Here is a 13,614-nt window from a genome sequence, read left to right on the forward strand (position 1 = left end):
TGGGATCTGAGAACCCTGAGAAATTTCTACCAGAAATAGATGAAACGCTAACTCAATATGAAGATTTGGCTCCTCACATTGGAAGTAATTTCCCAAGCACTTTGTAAAATGACTTGGCACATTCTGGTTGTAAAGTAAGGGAAGAGAATTGCTATTGCCTATTGGTCCAGAAATCTGGCTTGTGTAAGAATCTGAATGTCCTGCTGGGATAATTTTCTTCTGGGGCTGATAACCTTTTGAAAGAGGGATCATGGATCATTAAGGCAAATGTGAAACTGATAGCCTGGATAACTGGGAATCCATATGGTGGGGAGGCCTTTAGATGCTCTCTGTGGCCAGTGTTGCCAACGCTCAGAGATCAAATATGAGGCAGTTGCTGAGAGCAGAGCTTCAGTTCAGAGTTCCAGAGCCTATGGTGCTCAGTGGCTTAGGCGGGTCTGACTCTTTGCAACCCCCTGGACTGTGACCTGCCAGACTCCTCAGTTCATGGGAATTCTCAGGCAAGGATACTGGAGTGGGTAGCGATTTTCTTTAATAGGGGATCTTCCTGGACTAGGTATTGAGCCCTTGTTTCCTGAATTGCAGGAGGATTCTACTGTGCCACCTGGGAAGCCTTCCAGAGCCTATATTCAGTATTTTTTTTTTAAAGCATAAAAAATGACAATATGTATACAGTAGGTAAACATCTGCATGCATACGCCATTGTCTACAGGGATTTTTATCCTTCATTTCACATGTGAAGAATTTAAAACAGAATTATTAAATAAATTATAATGAAGAGTTAAGTTTAAAGTTTATATGTATCTGATTCAAAACTCATAGTCTTTCCACGATGTGTAGCTAGGCTTCCCAAATATTGCTTGGCTGCCTGTATCACGATTGTCTGGGAACATTCTTTAAAAAATACAACTTATCATTTTTTTTAGATTTTTTGATATGGGTCATTTTTAAAGTCTTTATTGAATTTGTTACAATATGACTTCTGTTTTATGTTTTGTTTCTTTGACCAAGAGGTTTGTGGGATCAAAACTCCCCGACTGGGGATCAAACCCATACACCTTGCATTGGAAGGCTAAGTCTTAACCACTGGACCACCAGGGAAGTCCCAGTACGGCTTATTTGATTCACTCCTCTGCCTTGCCCAAGATTTTAATTTAGTAGGTCTTAGATGAAGTCTCTGAGATTGATATTTGTTAATCGCATGTCAGGAAATAAGGATTTACATCCAGGTTGGATGCCCCACGACACATCACATAGTAAAGATAAGGGAATGGGGTAGGAGTGGAGACATGCAAAATCATGATTCTGTCACCACATGTGTGACGTGTGAATATGTGCTGAGCTAAATAGAGACTTGCTTTCTAGTCAACAAAAGCTTCACCATCTGGTGCATTATTCTTCTAAAGCAGTGGTCCCCAGCCTTTCTGTCAGTGGTATTCCACCTTGACTTTAGGGTTAGGGTTGACGCTCCTATGAGACTCTGATGCCGCTGCTGGCCTAACAGGAGGCAGAGCTCAGGAGGTAATACAAGTAGATGGGGAATAGCTGTAAATACAGGTGAAGCTTCACTAGCTCACCTGCTGCTCATCTTCTGTGTCAGCTGGTTTCTAACAGGGGTTTGTGGACCCCTGCTCTAAAGGCACCATCTCTGTGTTTTTGGATTACTCAAGAAGCACTATGTCAAGATGGAAAGAACATAGACTTCTCAGGAACACAGATTCAAACTCTGATTCTGGCTGTTAATAGTTAGTTATCCTCTTAAGTATTAAGGCAAGAAGCTCATATGACTTGCTCAATGTCTATTAGCTTCATCCATAAAACGGGCATAATCAGTTGTATTGGGTTTTTATCAAAGCCATGAAAAAGAACCACAGCCTGGGTGGCTTCCCAGGTGGCGCTAGGGATAAAGAACCTGCTGGCCAATGCAGGAGACTTAAAAGACATAGATTCGATCCCTGGGTTGGGAAGATCCCTTGGAGGGGGGCATGGCAACCTACTCCAGTATTCTTGCTGGGGAATACACGGACAGAGGAGCCTGGAGGGCTATGGTCCATAGGGCTGCGGAGGGCTGGAATTGACTGAAGCGAAGTATCATGCACATTCTGGAGGCTGGAAGTCCAAAATCAAAGTGTCAGCAGGACTGGTTTATTTGGAAGGCTCTCTCCTGGACTGATAGGTGGAGGTCTTCCTCTAGTGTCCTCACATTGTCTTCCCTCTGTGTCTGTGTCCTAATCTGGTCTTCTTATCAGGACATCAGTTATTTTGGCTTAGGGCCCACGGTAATGAACTTATTTTAATTTAAATACTTCATTAAAGATCCATCTTCAAACGCAGTCACATTCTGAGGTCCTGGGTGCTTAGGGCTTCAATATATAAATACTAGAGGGACACGGTCCAGACCATAATATCCACAGTCAACTTAATTTCAGTGGTTATTTTAAAGACTGAACTAAATAACATACACTAACCTAGCTTATAAACTATAGTTGTTAATTTTTTATTTAAAATATTAAGATTCTCTGTTAGATTATTACATAAGGATAGTTCAGATTATGCTAATAAAGCACAAACATCAAAATGATATGATCTTTGGTTTAAGTTAAATAATTATTGCCTTTTATCAAAACAGATTATCTTCTGTATATTCTTTCTTTGGCTGCAATTAAGGTTAGTTTCCAACCAAACATAGCTGGGTAGAATAGGCTATAAGAATATGTAATTTGAAGTGGTAGCCTAATTTTGTATGTGTATCTGTGTGCACGCACACACACATGCACACCTCCTAATATTATACACACACATCTTCATATAATTTACGAAGGAGATAAAGAGCTGAGCATTTCTAGCAGCAATTATGAAAGCATCAATGCTAAACAGACAGGATTAAAAAGTAAAAATAGCTTTATTGAGTTCTTATTTTATGCTAGGCATTACTATCATAAGCATTTAATGTACAGGATTATCTAATTGAATCCTACCTCAAACTTTTGATCCCCTGGAGAAGGAAATAGCAATCCGCTCCAGTATTCTTTTCCTGGAGAATTCCATGGTAAGAGGAACTTGGTGGGCTACAGTCCATTGGTTTGCAAAGAGTTGGAAAAGACCAAGTGACTAACACTTTCACCTTAAACTTTATTGGTACTATCTTTGTACTCATTTTAAATTGGAAAAAAAAATTAAAGATCAGTCAGAGAAATTAAATATTTCCCTAAGTCACATGAGTAGCAGAAGAGCTGGAATTCAGATTTAGTTTTGCCTGAGTCCTGAGCCTGAGTGTTATCAGCCAAAGGCATCATCCTTCACCAGATGTCCCATCATGCAGCTGTATTGGGTATTAAATCATTCATTTTTCTACTTGAAATTAGGCCCACTGAGAATGCTGCTGTCCGATGCCTAAGGTAATACAATTGTGTGATAGCAGATTTTCTCCAGTAATACACCAAAAATCGAATGTGCAGGACCAGAACATGTGATGAAAACTCAGAGTTCAGACCCTGCTATTTTAAACACGGTTATATAAGGGGCTATAAAATGTGATTTCACATTTATCTGCTTTTCAGAACAAAAAAGTAATACTCTAGTGAACATATCACACACACATACACACAGACACACACACACCCATTTAAGTTTCAAAAATAATGTTAAAATTTTTCAAGGGGACCCAGTTAGTTATATATCTGTTTTAGATACCAGCTGTATCCAAGAGTTTGGATTTTAACTCAGTGAATTTTTGTTTGGGGATTTTATTTCATGAGGTAATTTCCTCTGATGTCTAAATGAGAGAAACTCAGGAGAAAAAAACAAGTTTCATTTTGACTCAGATGTATTATTCAGAGCATTTCTTAAAAACAGAGCTTAATTTATTGTTTTGAACAATCTGAAGTGAAAACAAGCAATAAATTTTGTTCTGGGCTCTTCTCCCTCTGGTAACTGGCTTATATCATAAAGTTTTATTTCACCTGAATTTTCTTATTGCATTTGACGATCAATCATAGTCTCTAGTGTATTCTTCTCTCTTTTATGTACATGCTTTTTTTTTTTTTTCTTTTCCCTGTGCTCTGTTTTTAGTATGTGGTTGTAATTCAACCTTCTTTATTTTTTTTTTTGGTTTTGTCTTAAGATTCTTAAACTAAATTTAATTCTAGGAAATAATAACTGTTGTTGAGTGCTTGCTACATGTCAGGAATGGAGCAGTATTGTGGCTCTCTACAAATGGGCATATCTGCAGAGTAATGAACTGCTCATGAAACCCAGCTGAATTTTAGTGGGTCATGCTTTCTGCAAGTGCAGACTCTACCCCTTGAACTGCCTGGTCCTTTTCTTAAGAGGTATCGCTGGAATAGAACTCCTGTTTTCAAGGTAGATGTGTCTGCATGTGGTTTTCATAACTCCTTATGGAATTTGGCATGAGAGCTTTTTATAAATGTTTGGTTTGTGTATTTTCTCTTGTAACTAAGGCTACTGTAGAAGTGATCACAACTTGTTAGCTAAAGCTTGTTATCCATCAGAAGCCAGGCAACCCATTTGGTGATAGATAACGCTTATACAGCCAAAGTGAAATAACTCTTTTGTTGGAGAACAGAGGGTGAAGACAAGGTAATAAATTAAATTGTAACATTGAAAAATTACTCTGCAAGAAACGCCAATCAAGAAATAACCAATGAAAGAAACAAAGGAGGAAAAGAGAAATTATTCACTTCCCTCTTTTTCTTTATTTTTGATATCTGTGAACCAAGAATGCTTTTGGAGATGCTAAATTCATTAAATAAGGAGGACATTAGACTGAAATGACTCTAATGCCTTGGTAGCCTATGTAAGTCAACTGAAGCCTTACCCAGTCAGTTCCTATAAATGCACTTCTATCTGAGAAAAATTTAAACGACCGATCACAAACAGCCAGCTAGACTTTCCAAAATAAGGTGATCACTTAGACTCTACTCAGTCAAATAATTTCATTGATTTGCTTCAGCGACTACACTGTGGAAGTCTTTCCTCTGCCGGCTGTGGGCAGAACACTCCAGCCTCAAAATTAGCTCAAATTTCAAACCCATATTTGCTCAACTAGACACTTGAAAATGCTAATGTACCTCTTAGTTCATCTTTTAAGAGACAGAAGCATGATTGGACAGGAATTAGAAATAAATCTTTTTAAATAATAGTAAATGATCTGCTTGGTTTAATTCATGCCAGGGACTATGGTCTTGATTCCTAGGAAGACAAATTAATTCAGTTGGAGTATGCAGAGTAAGAACATTTAGGGTGGAATTGAGGATTGGAATATACAGATTCAGATGATATTTGACGCCTTATTCCTTTAAGATGTGTTAAAAGGGGTTGTATACCTGATATTCTTGCAATGTCTGTTTTGCTTTTGAGAACTTGATGGTAAATATTTTGAAGACAAACCGAACTTAAGGTAAAGATATGAATACCTACCTGATCCTTTAAGCCCCCACTGTACCCTCTGATTCCATGAGAAAGTGTCACTGCTGTACTTGAAGATGCCCCAGGATTGAGATTATGACCAAATGAACAGAAGAAAATGTCTTTACCTCTTATGGACCCCTGAAGACTCAGGTGGGAAGGAGGTCCATTTAAACCTAGCTGCTCTGAGGAAGTAAGAGGGAGAATATGCCCAATATTGACCCCTGGAAAGTAGAAATGACATGGAGACAGCTAGAGAAGCAAAAGGGATCTTTTTTGTTTAAACCCAAAGAGTTAATCACTCAGTCGTGTCTGACTCTCTGTGACCCCATGGACTGTAGCCCGCCACTCTCCTCTTTCCATGGAATTCTCCAGGCAAGAATACTGGAGTGGGTAGCCTTGCCCTTCTCCAGGGGATCTTCCTGACCCAGGGAAAGAACCCAGGTCTGCTGCATTGCAGGGAGATTCTTTACTCTCTGAGCCACCGGGGAAACCTTTACTTTTATTACCAGGGGGTTACCAAGCAGAGATGTTAAATCATGGTGGATGGGGCTCAGAGAGACTCAAGGAGAGTATCCACTTTCCTGCCTGTGATAGGATGAGTCATGGCCCCCAACTTATCCAGGTTCTCACCCCTGGAACCCATAAATGTTGCCTCATATGGCAAAAGCAATTTTGAGGATGTGATCTTGAGATGGGAAGATTATACTGCAGAAGAGAAAGTCTTGAGATGGAAGCGGAGGGAAGTAGGATCAGAGAGAAAAGATGCTACACTGCTGGCTGTGAAGATGGAGGAAGGAGCTGTGAGCCAAGGAATCTTAGGCATGTGACTCTAGAAGCTAGAAAAAGCAAGGAAATGAATTCTCCCCTAGAGCCTTCCAAGGGGGCCTGCTGACACTGTGACTTCCCTCCAGAGAAACTGATTTGTGTTGTTACTAACTTTGTAGTAACTTGTTATAGCTGCAATCAAAAATTGGTATGTCCTTGTAAAGAAAATTAAATAGGGGGACTTCCCTGGTGGTCCAGTGGTTAGGACTTTCCGTTCCATGGCAGGGGTTGTGGATTCTATCCATGATTGAGGAACTAAGATCCCACATGCCTTACAGCCAAAAAAACCCAAATATAAAACAGAAGCAATATTGTAACAGATTCAGTAAAGACTTTGAAAGTCATCCACATTAAAAAAAAAAAAAATCTTAAAAAAAATCAAAGAAGATTAAGTAGGAAGCTGCCCCCTAAATGACTCTGGGTGATTCTGCAATATAGACCTATCCTGACCGTTGGTGGGCTGTGGTCCACAGAGATTTGTTAAGTACCTTCAGAGAGAGAGAGAGAGAGAGAGAGAGAGAGAGAGAGAGAGATTTTCAGTGACTTTAAGAATTCTCCACCTAAATATATTTATGCTGGAACTATTTATATGCTTGACCTTCAGTCTATTGCCTTTACCTTACTTTTCTTTTGCTAAAAAAATGGAAAATAAGAACCATCTCTCTCTTTTGTAGCCTTTATAAGACGAGAAGGTATTTCTTTATATATGAAGCACAGAGCTTGAGAAAATGCTGCTGTTTGTTAGAAAAGAGACGATTTGTGAGCAGTCAGATTTAAAATGTGTGAGGCATCTGTAATAAAGGAGTTAGTTGTGCGGTGTTGAACTCAAAAGAATGGGCTACCACTTGGACCTTCCCCAGTGATTTTGGCATTTGGATGAGTGAAGGATCTTTTTGGCCATTTACTAAACATTTTAAATGAAAGTTAAGCTTTATTTTAGATTCAACTACATTTCCTTATTTTCTATAGAAACTAGTAATGTGAGAAGTATAAAGTTTATATATGTATATGTATGGATGAATCTTAATATACAAGGAATACTATCTGTTATTACTTGTTTGTCTGAGTGAGTTTTCAACAAAAGATTCTTTCCCTAGATATTTTTTTTCTGATTATAATTGTAAAATATTCTCTGTAGAAACTCAGATTGGATATGGACCAGGACACAGGAATTACATAATAAATATTTTGAATTAAAATAAAATTATGCTCATAGAACTGTATTTCAGAATCACAGAGCTATTTTTCCTAATTACAGTAAAAATTTATTTAGCCAGGAACTTTAGTTATAGACTTAAGAATTCAAAGCAGAATTCAGACACAGAATTTGAATGGTTTTAACTATACAATGTAGCTAGACATTGTAATTAATGTACAATTTTTACTTACGCAAATCACCAGTAGAACTTGAAATCAGTCTTTTAATACATAAACATAATTTTGGATCATGGCCAAATTAACTTTTTGCTGTTACAAGGAATTAGTGACTGGAATTACCTGGGTTGTGTATTTAGAAGAAACTGTTATGCAAGATGCTCAAACTTAAGACATTAATGTTCATGGGAAAATGATGTGAAGATTTATGGGTTTTTTAAGTTGTGGTAATGTACTTAGGGTCAAAACTGATTACATAAGCTTATGTATTTGCAAAAAAAAAAAAAAAAAAGAGTGTACAGAAAGTTGTTATGTATTTTCTCTAACTTCTACCAAAAGATGAACTTGATGGAATGGGTTATATTCTGGATTTGACATACTTTCTATTTAACATGAATGAAAGTGGAAACAGTGTGCAGGGTGAAGCCAAGATGTCTCTTTCGCAAGCATGATTGAGTGACCTGGAGAAACCCTCTGCTGTGGTGACATCACCGTATTCGTGAAATGAATATGCCTTATGCCTGGTGGATGCCGTAACTGTCAGGCATCTTCCTGTTTTAAAGCCAGGCCTGTGTTTCCTGGAAAACTGCCTGGTAATGACACCATTCAAAATTTTAACATAGACCCTTCTGATTTAGACTCAAACCATTTATATCCTGCAGCAGTGTCATAATTTACTTTTAATATCAACTCATTTAATGCTACTGGTGCCTAGTATTGTGGTAGTTTCCATGGAGGAGATGAGTAAATTGGTATTTAAATTTATGTTTTTAGAACTTCTGCCATTAGGAATCCGTAAGATTTATGTGTGCAGAATAGAAATAATGATGTGAAACAAAAAAAGCCTCCACATAAGTTGCCCTTACTTCCTCCTAGGTTGTCCCTGAACCACCCTCTAACTCTCTCAAACTCTCTGTCTGTACATCAGCAATATGGGCTTTATTTCTTTGGCTTGAATTCTCTTTGTGCCGCTTACAGATACTTTGTATAAGCTTTTCCGCTGGTGGGTACTCTTCACCTGTGCCAATTCATTTAATTAACTTTTTCTCTTTGTTCAATGTCAGATTAAACATCACTTCTTTGGTGAATTGTTTTCATGATCTCTCTTCCTCCCCATCTCTTCTCTCTTAAAAACATGTAACTATATTGTAACTCATATTTCAGCTTTTCATCAGATGTTTATGAAATTAAGAAAAAAAACTTTATATCTGACTTATTCTTAAAAAATAAAAAATAAGTAAAAAAACTTATTTCTTCAAAAGATTATAAAATCCATGAATGTAGACACCAAATGTATGCATTTCATCCCCATTTGACTTCAAGCCCCTTGCAAATTCCTTGGCTAACAGTAGATAAATCATAGGTATGGGTGAAAAGTTTGAAGCTTAGTAGTGTTTTGGAGATTCTGAAAGTGGAAGCTCAGTGCTAGCGGGCTTTAAGATAGTCCAGGAGGATGAAGAGGAGATGATTGGATAAAGCATGGTCTTGTTTTTTATGGCTTTAGGAAAAGCATAGGTGAGAAGATTCTTGAAGTGGTGAAGTATTTAAATATACAGGCTTTCGAGCCAGGAAGCCTGAGTTTGAATCTCAGATGAGCAAATTACTGGTAAGCTTTGGGCATTGTATTTCCCTTCTGTAAGACTTGTTTATTCTTAATCTCTGAAATTGATATAATACTGACTTGCTTCATGAGTTGTAAAATAATATTTTCTGAATTTCAATCATTTGCAATCTATCTTTACAATTTTTGAATATCTATGATTTCCCCTTTAATTTTGCTTTCCCTCTCCTCTTTTTTCCTTTGAAGTTAATCTCCTTTTGAACTAGATAAAATCATGGTTTTGTTCTGCTAGCTATAGATTTTCTAGTATATGTTAAATATAGACTTCACTATTTGAAATGTTCATAATACATCTGCAAATCACCCGTAATTATCCTGTGTGCCAATTAGAACATAGTATAGCAGTAGAACAACAGTATAGAAGAGACACCAAAACAAGGAGATTTGGTAAGTAGGGGGCACACAGAGGAACTCAAATCCAATCACTTTATCCTCCCAGAGTTAAGTCCTTTTTGAGACTTTGCCCTTCTCTGGATATAGGTCAAAGGCGAAACTCTCAGACAAGAAAACAGAAATGTTGATTGCTTTACTTAAATACAGTTTTCAAAGAAAATATCATATATGATTTATAATTCCTTTTTATTATGATCTAGTTCAAATTTAGTCATAATCTTATGCTTCTGCTTGGTTATTAACTGTCATAATACAGTAACATACATACATACATATAACATAACAACATACATACATACTGTCATACAGTAACATAATACACTGTCACCACTGCTAGCTAAACTGTATCTCAGAATTAATCATTTTGTCTACATCATAAACATCAGATAGGTATTAGTTTTGCCACTGATTTAAATGGAGAAAGTTAAGTTCAGAGAGGTTTATGTAACTTGCATTGATGTATTACTCTTGGAATGACTGACAACTAACTCAGTGCTATCTTTGCTTATTTTTCTGATTGACCTAAAATTAAAATTCTTAAAATATGGGGGAAGGGCAGTGACTGCTGTTGTCAAATGCTGTTTGGAAATTTTGGGTTAAACACCACAGTAAAGGCATGACTTTGCTTTAAGACCTCTCGGAGATGTGAGTATGCGAGATTGCATTCACCTTCCAATAGAATCACTACAGCAGAGCTGCTTTTCAGTCTAGTGATTTACAAAACATATTCGGAGGAAATGCTGACCTGATGACTTCTGTTTTGCCTTATCTAATCATCAAGTATATTATTCTAATAACATAAATCTCTCTAAAGAATATATGGACAATTGGCATGCTCTGGGTTTGCTTGGCTAAATTGTTGAAAACTCAACAGTAGCAGAATAGCTATTGTGAATGCAATATTTAGACAAGACCAAGATAGTTTTCAGCAATTATATCACATCACATAGTTTAGAAATGTGAACTACCTTAATTCAAGATGTCCAAAATCTCCCTTCCTGATCCCATCTCTAGGTTGGAGGATGGATTATGAAAATCATGCCAGAGAAAAAATGAAAATTTAGTGATCCAAAGTGTGGAAGATTTTATACAAGTCTGAGGTTTAAGATCAGCTAGTTAGGACCACTTAACAGTGCAACAACTGTACATCTTGGGCACTTTTCTAAAATGATAAATTGGGATACCCCAGTCATGGGATTCCCTGGTGGCTCAGATCGTAAAGCCTTTACCTGCAATGAGGCAGACCCAGGTTCGATCCCTGTGTCAGGAAGATCCCCTGGAGAAGGAAATGGCAACCCACTCCAGTACTCTTGCCTGGAAAATTCCATGGATGGAGGAGCCCAGTGGGCTGCAGCCCATGGGGTCACAAAGAGTCGGACACGACTGAGCGACTTTCACTTTCACAATCATGGATCCTAGCTCTGGACCACTGTCTGTCTGGAGTCTGGAGGAAGGCATGCCTTTTTGTAATTCACCTGTTCTCAGAGAGACTCCTTTTTGTAATTTTTGCAAATTCACAGTATAAGCCGCTAGGAGATATGGAATCTGTGGAATTCCATATGTGAATATAGAATAGTGTGTAACCAAGAGGGTAAACAATTTGAGATCACACATTGTGGCCAGAACATCATTCATAGTGTTCAATGTGCTTATATGTGCTTTTTGATACATACTGTGGGGATGTGTGAGCTTAGCTTAAATTACTAGAAGAGAGATGATATGCAATAGCATTTAACACCAATTGAATATACCACATAGTGTTGGGAGCTATTAATATTCCAGACTCACTTCCAGAAGCAAAGCTTTATTTTGCAAAGTCACAGGGTGAATGGAACAAATGTCACTTTGTATCATCTTGTTATATGGGAGCCATCTTGGATTTGATATTTCTAGTCTCTTAAATACTTGAATGTAGATAAAATCGGTCCTCTGACTTCATTTGCATTAATTAGAATACATGTTCAAGTTCTTTGCTACAGTAGTGCTTCTGTAAAAGTTTATTTGTTAGTTTAAGAGATTTGGGAATACATTCTGAAATCTTTTTTTAAGCATGCCTGACCTCTTTCATAGGTTGGACCATATGAAATTGATAATATTTAGCCATATTTAACCTGAAAAGTTAAATGGGGGTCAGGCACCACCTGCTGATGCAGGAGATGCTGGAGACGTGGTTTTGATCCCTGAGTCAGGAAGATCTGTTGGAGGAGCATGTGACAACCCACTCCAGTATTCCTGCTGAGAAAATCTCAAAGACAGAGGAGCCGGGAGGACTACAGTCCATGGGGTCACAAAGTCAGATGCGACTGAGCGACTGAACACATGCAAACATGCACAACCTGAAAAAAGATGATTTCACATGGTTCAATCTAGTGGAAAGCACTTGGAAGGACTGTATGTGTAGTTCTGTCTCCAGTTACCACTATTCACCTGAAAAAAAAACAAAAACAAAAACAATAATCACATTACTTTGTAAGGACAAAAATACATCATTAGTGTCAATGGCTCTTGCAATGTCTATCTCTGAGAATGCTCTCTTGATATATACATAACTTTGGAAGAATTAACAACATGAGCAGTGTCTTGATTTGCTATGTATGTAGGTTATGATCACTTTGGGGATAATATATATTTAAACTGTGCAGATGGGAAATTCTGAAGTTTGTATCTTACAAAGCAAATAGCACAACAATCTCTATATTCACATTTTTCAGCTTTGTTTCACAGAGTACATTTTTGAGGATATAATTTAGACTCACAGTTTTGTTCATAATGGCTCTGTGAAGGATAAGGTACTATTTATTTTCTGCCTCTTTCTTCTTATTCCCAAATTATTAGTCAGAAAGACAGATAATTATAAGGTGAAGATGAACAGCCTAATTCTTGTCCCTGAATCCCACCCCCACCTTCTCTTTCTCTTCCGCTCTTGATCTGTCTCTCTCTCTTTGCATTATTCGTGTTTCTTGGGTGAGTTCAATTATCACAGAACAAATAGTAACGCTATTTTGCTTGCTGCATTTGCCACCATATTTTTTTTGCACAGGAGTTTCTCTTAAGTGGGCAACTTTCCCATGCCCCATATGAAGGAATATTGGAGCCTATAAAAGTAACAACCTTTACATTTTGTATGCTCTCTCTGCATTCATGTCTAACCTGAGAATAGTAAAATAAATGAGTGTCAACAGGGAAAAGAAGGTCAAACTTGCAAAACTCTAAGGACTCAGAAGAGAGAAATTTACGATTGTTCTTCTGAAAGCAACACTCTATCTTTTCCTTTCCTGTTCAGTTCATGTCATCTTAATCTTCAGACTTCTGCATTTTTCTGAGATGCAGTGAGTTAGAAAAGCAGAAGTATATTGAGTCCCTGGTAGACAGTAGTTCTGATTTTTTTTTTTTTAATGCAGAGCACCCCACCTGTCTCTTCATTCCAGGAAGAGGGAACCACTTTCTAGTTTGGTGTCCTGAGATCTTTGATCGCATTGAGTTTTGGCTATTTTTTATGGAATTGAGATATTATAAGAGCGCATTGTGGTGGGAGAATAAGGAGTCTAAAAGCAGTAGAAGCAAATGGTGTAACTTCTCCAAATCTTGATGGGTTTTCTGTGTCACTGCGGAGAAATCTCTCAATAATGTAGGTAAGAAGTAGTAGGGGGCAACTCATAAGCTTGGGATTCAGCAGAGATGTTGGTTATACCCTTGGTTTTGCCATAAGGGAAGATACTCAAAAGATCTATATGGGACAACAAAGATACAATACTGACATGCGGTGATCAGCTGGGTGGCAGATGCCATGGCTAAGTCACCCTGTAATTCAGTGAGCAATTCTTATTTCCTGTGCAAAGATCTTCATTTCACTTGGCTTTTCCCCTCATCTGTTAAACAATTGGAACCATTATCAGTGTTACAGAAACTTTCTTTGAATTGTACAAAAAGTCTAATATGAAAAAGATTAAAAACCTGAGAGGCCCCTCTCT

The 13,614-nt window shown here is 37.6% G+C and overlaps 1 protein-coding gene across 8 annotated transcripts in view; it reads left to right on the plus strand.

Annotated features, from left to right (window-relative positions):
- Nucleotides 1–13,614, plus strand: part of LRRC4C (leucine rich repeat containing 4C) — a 1,326,823-nt gene that overhangs the window by 97,633 nt on the left and 1,215,576 nt on the right. The window lies entirely within an intron of this gene.

Source organism: Odocoileus virginianus, chromosome 10 (assembly GCF_023699985.2).
Source record: "Odocoileus virginianus isolate 20LAN1187 ecotype Illinois chromosome 10, Ovbor_1.2, whole genome shotgun sequence".
Lineage (NCBI taxonomy): Eukaryota > Metazoa > Chordata > Mammalia > Artiodactyla > Cervidae > Odocoileus > Odocoileus virginianus.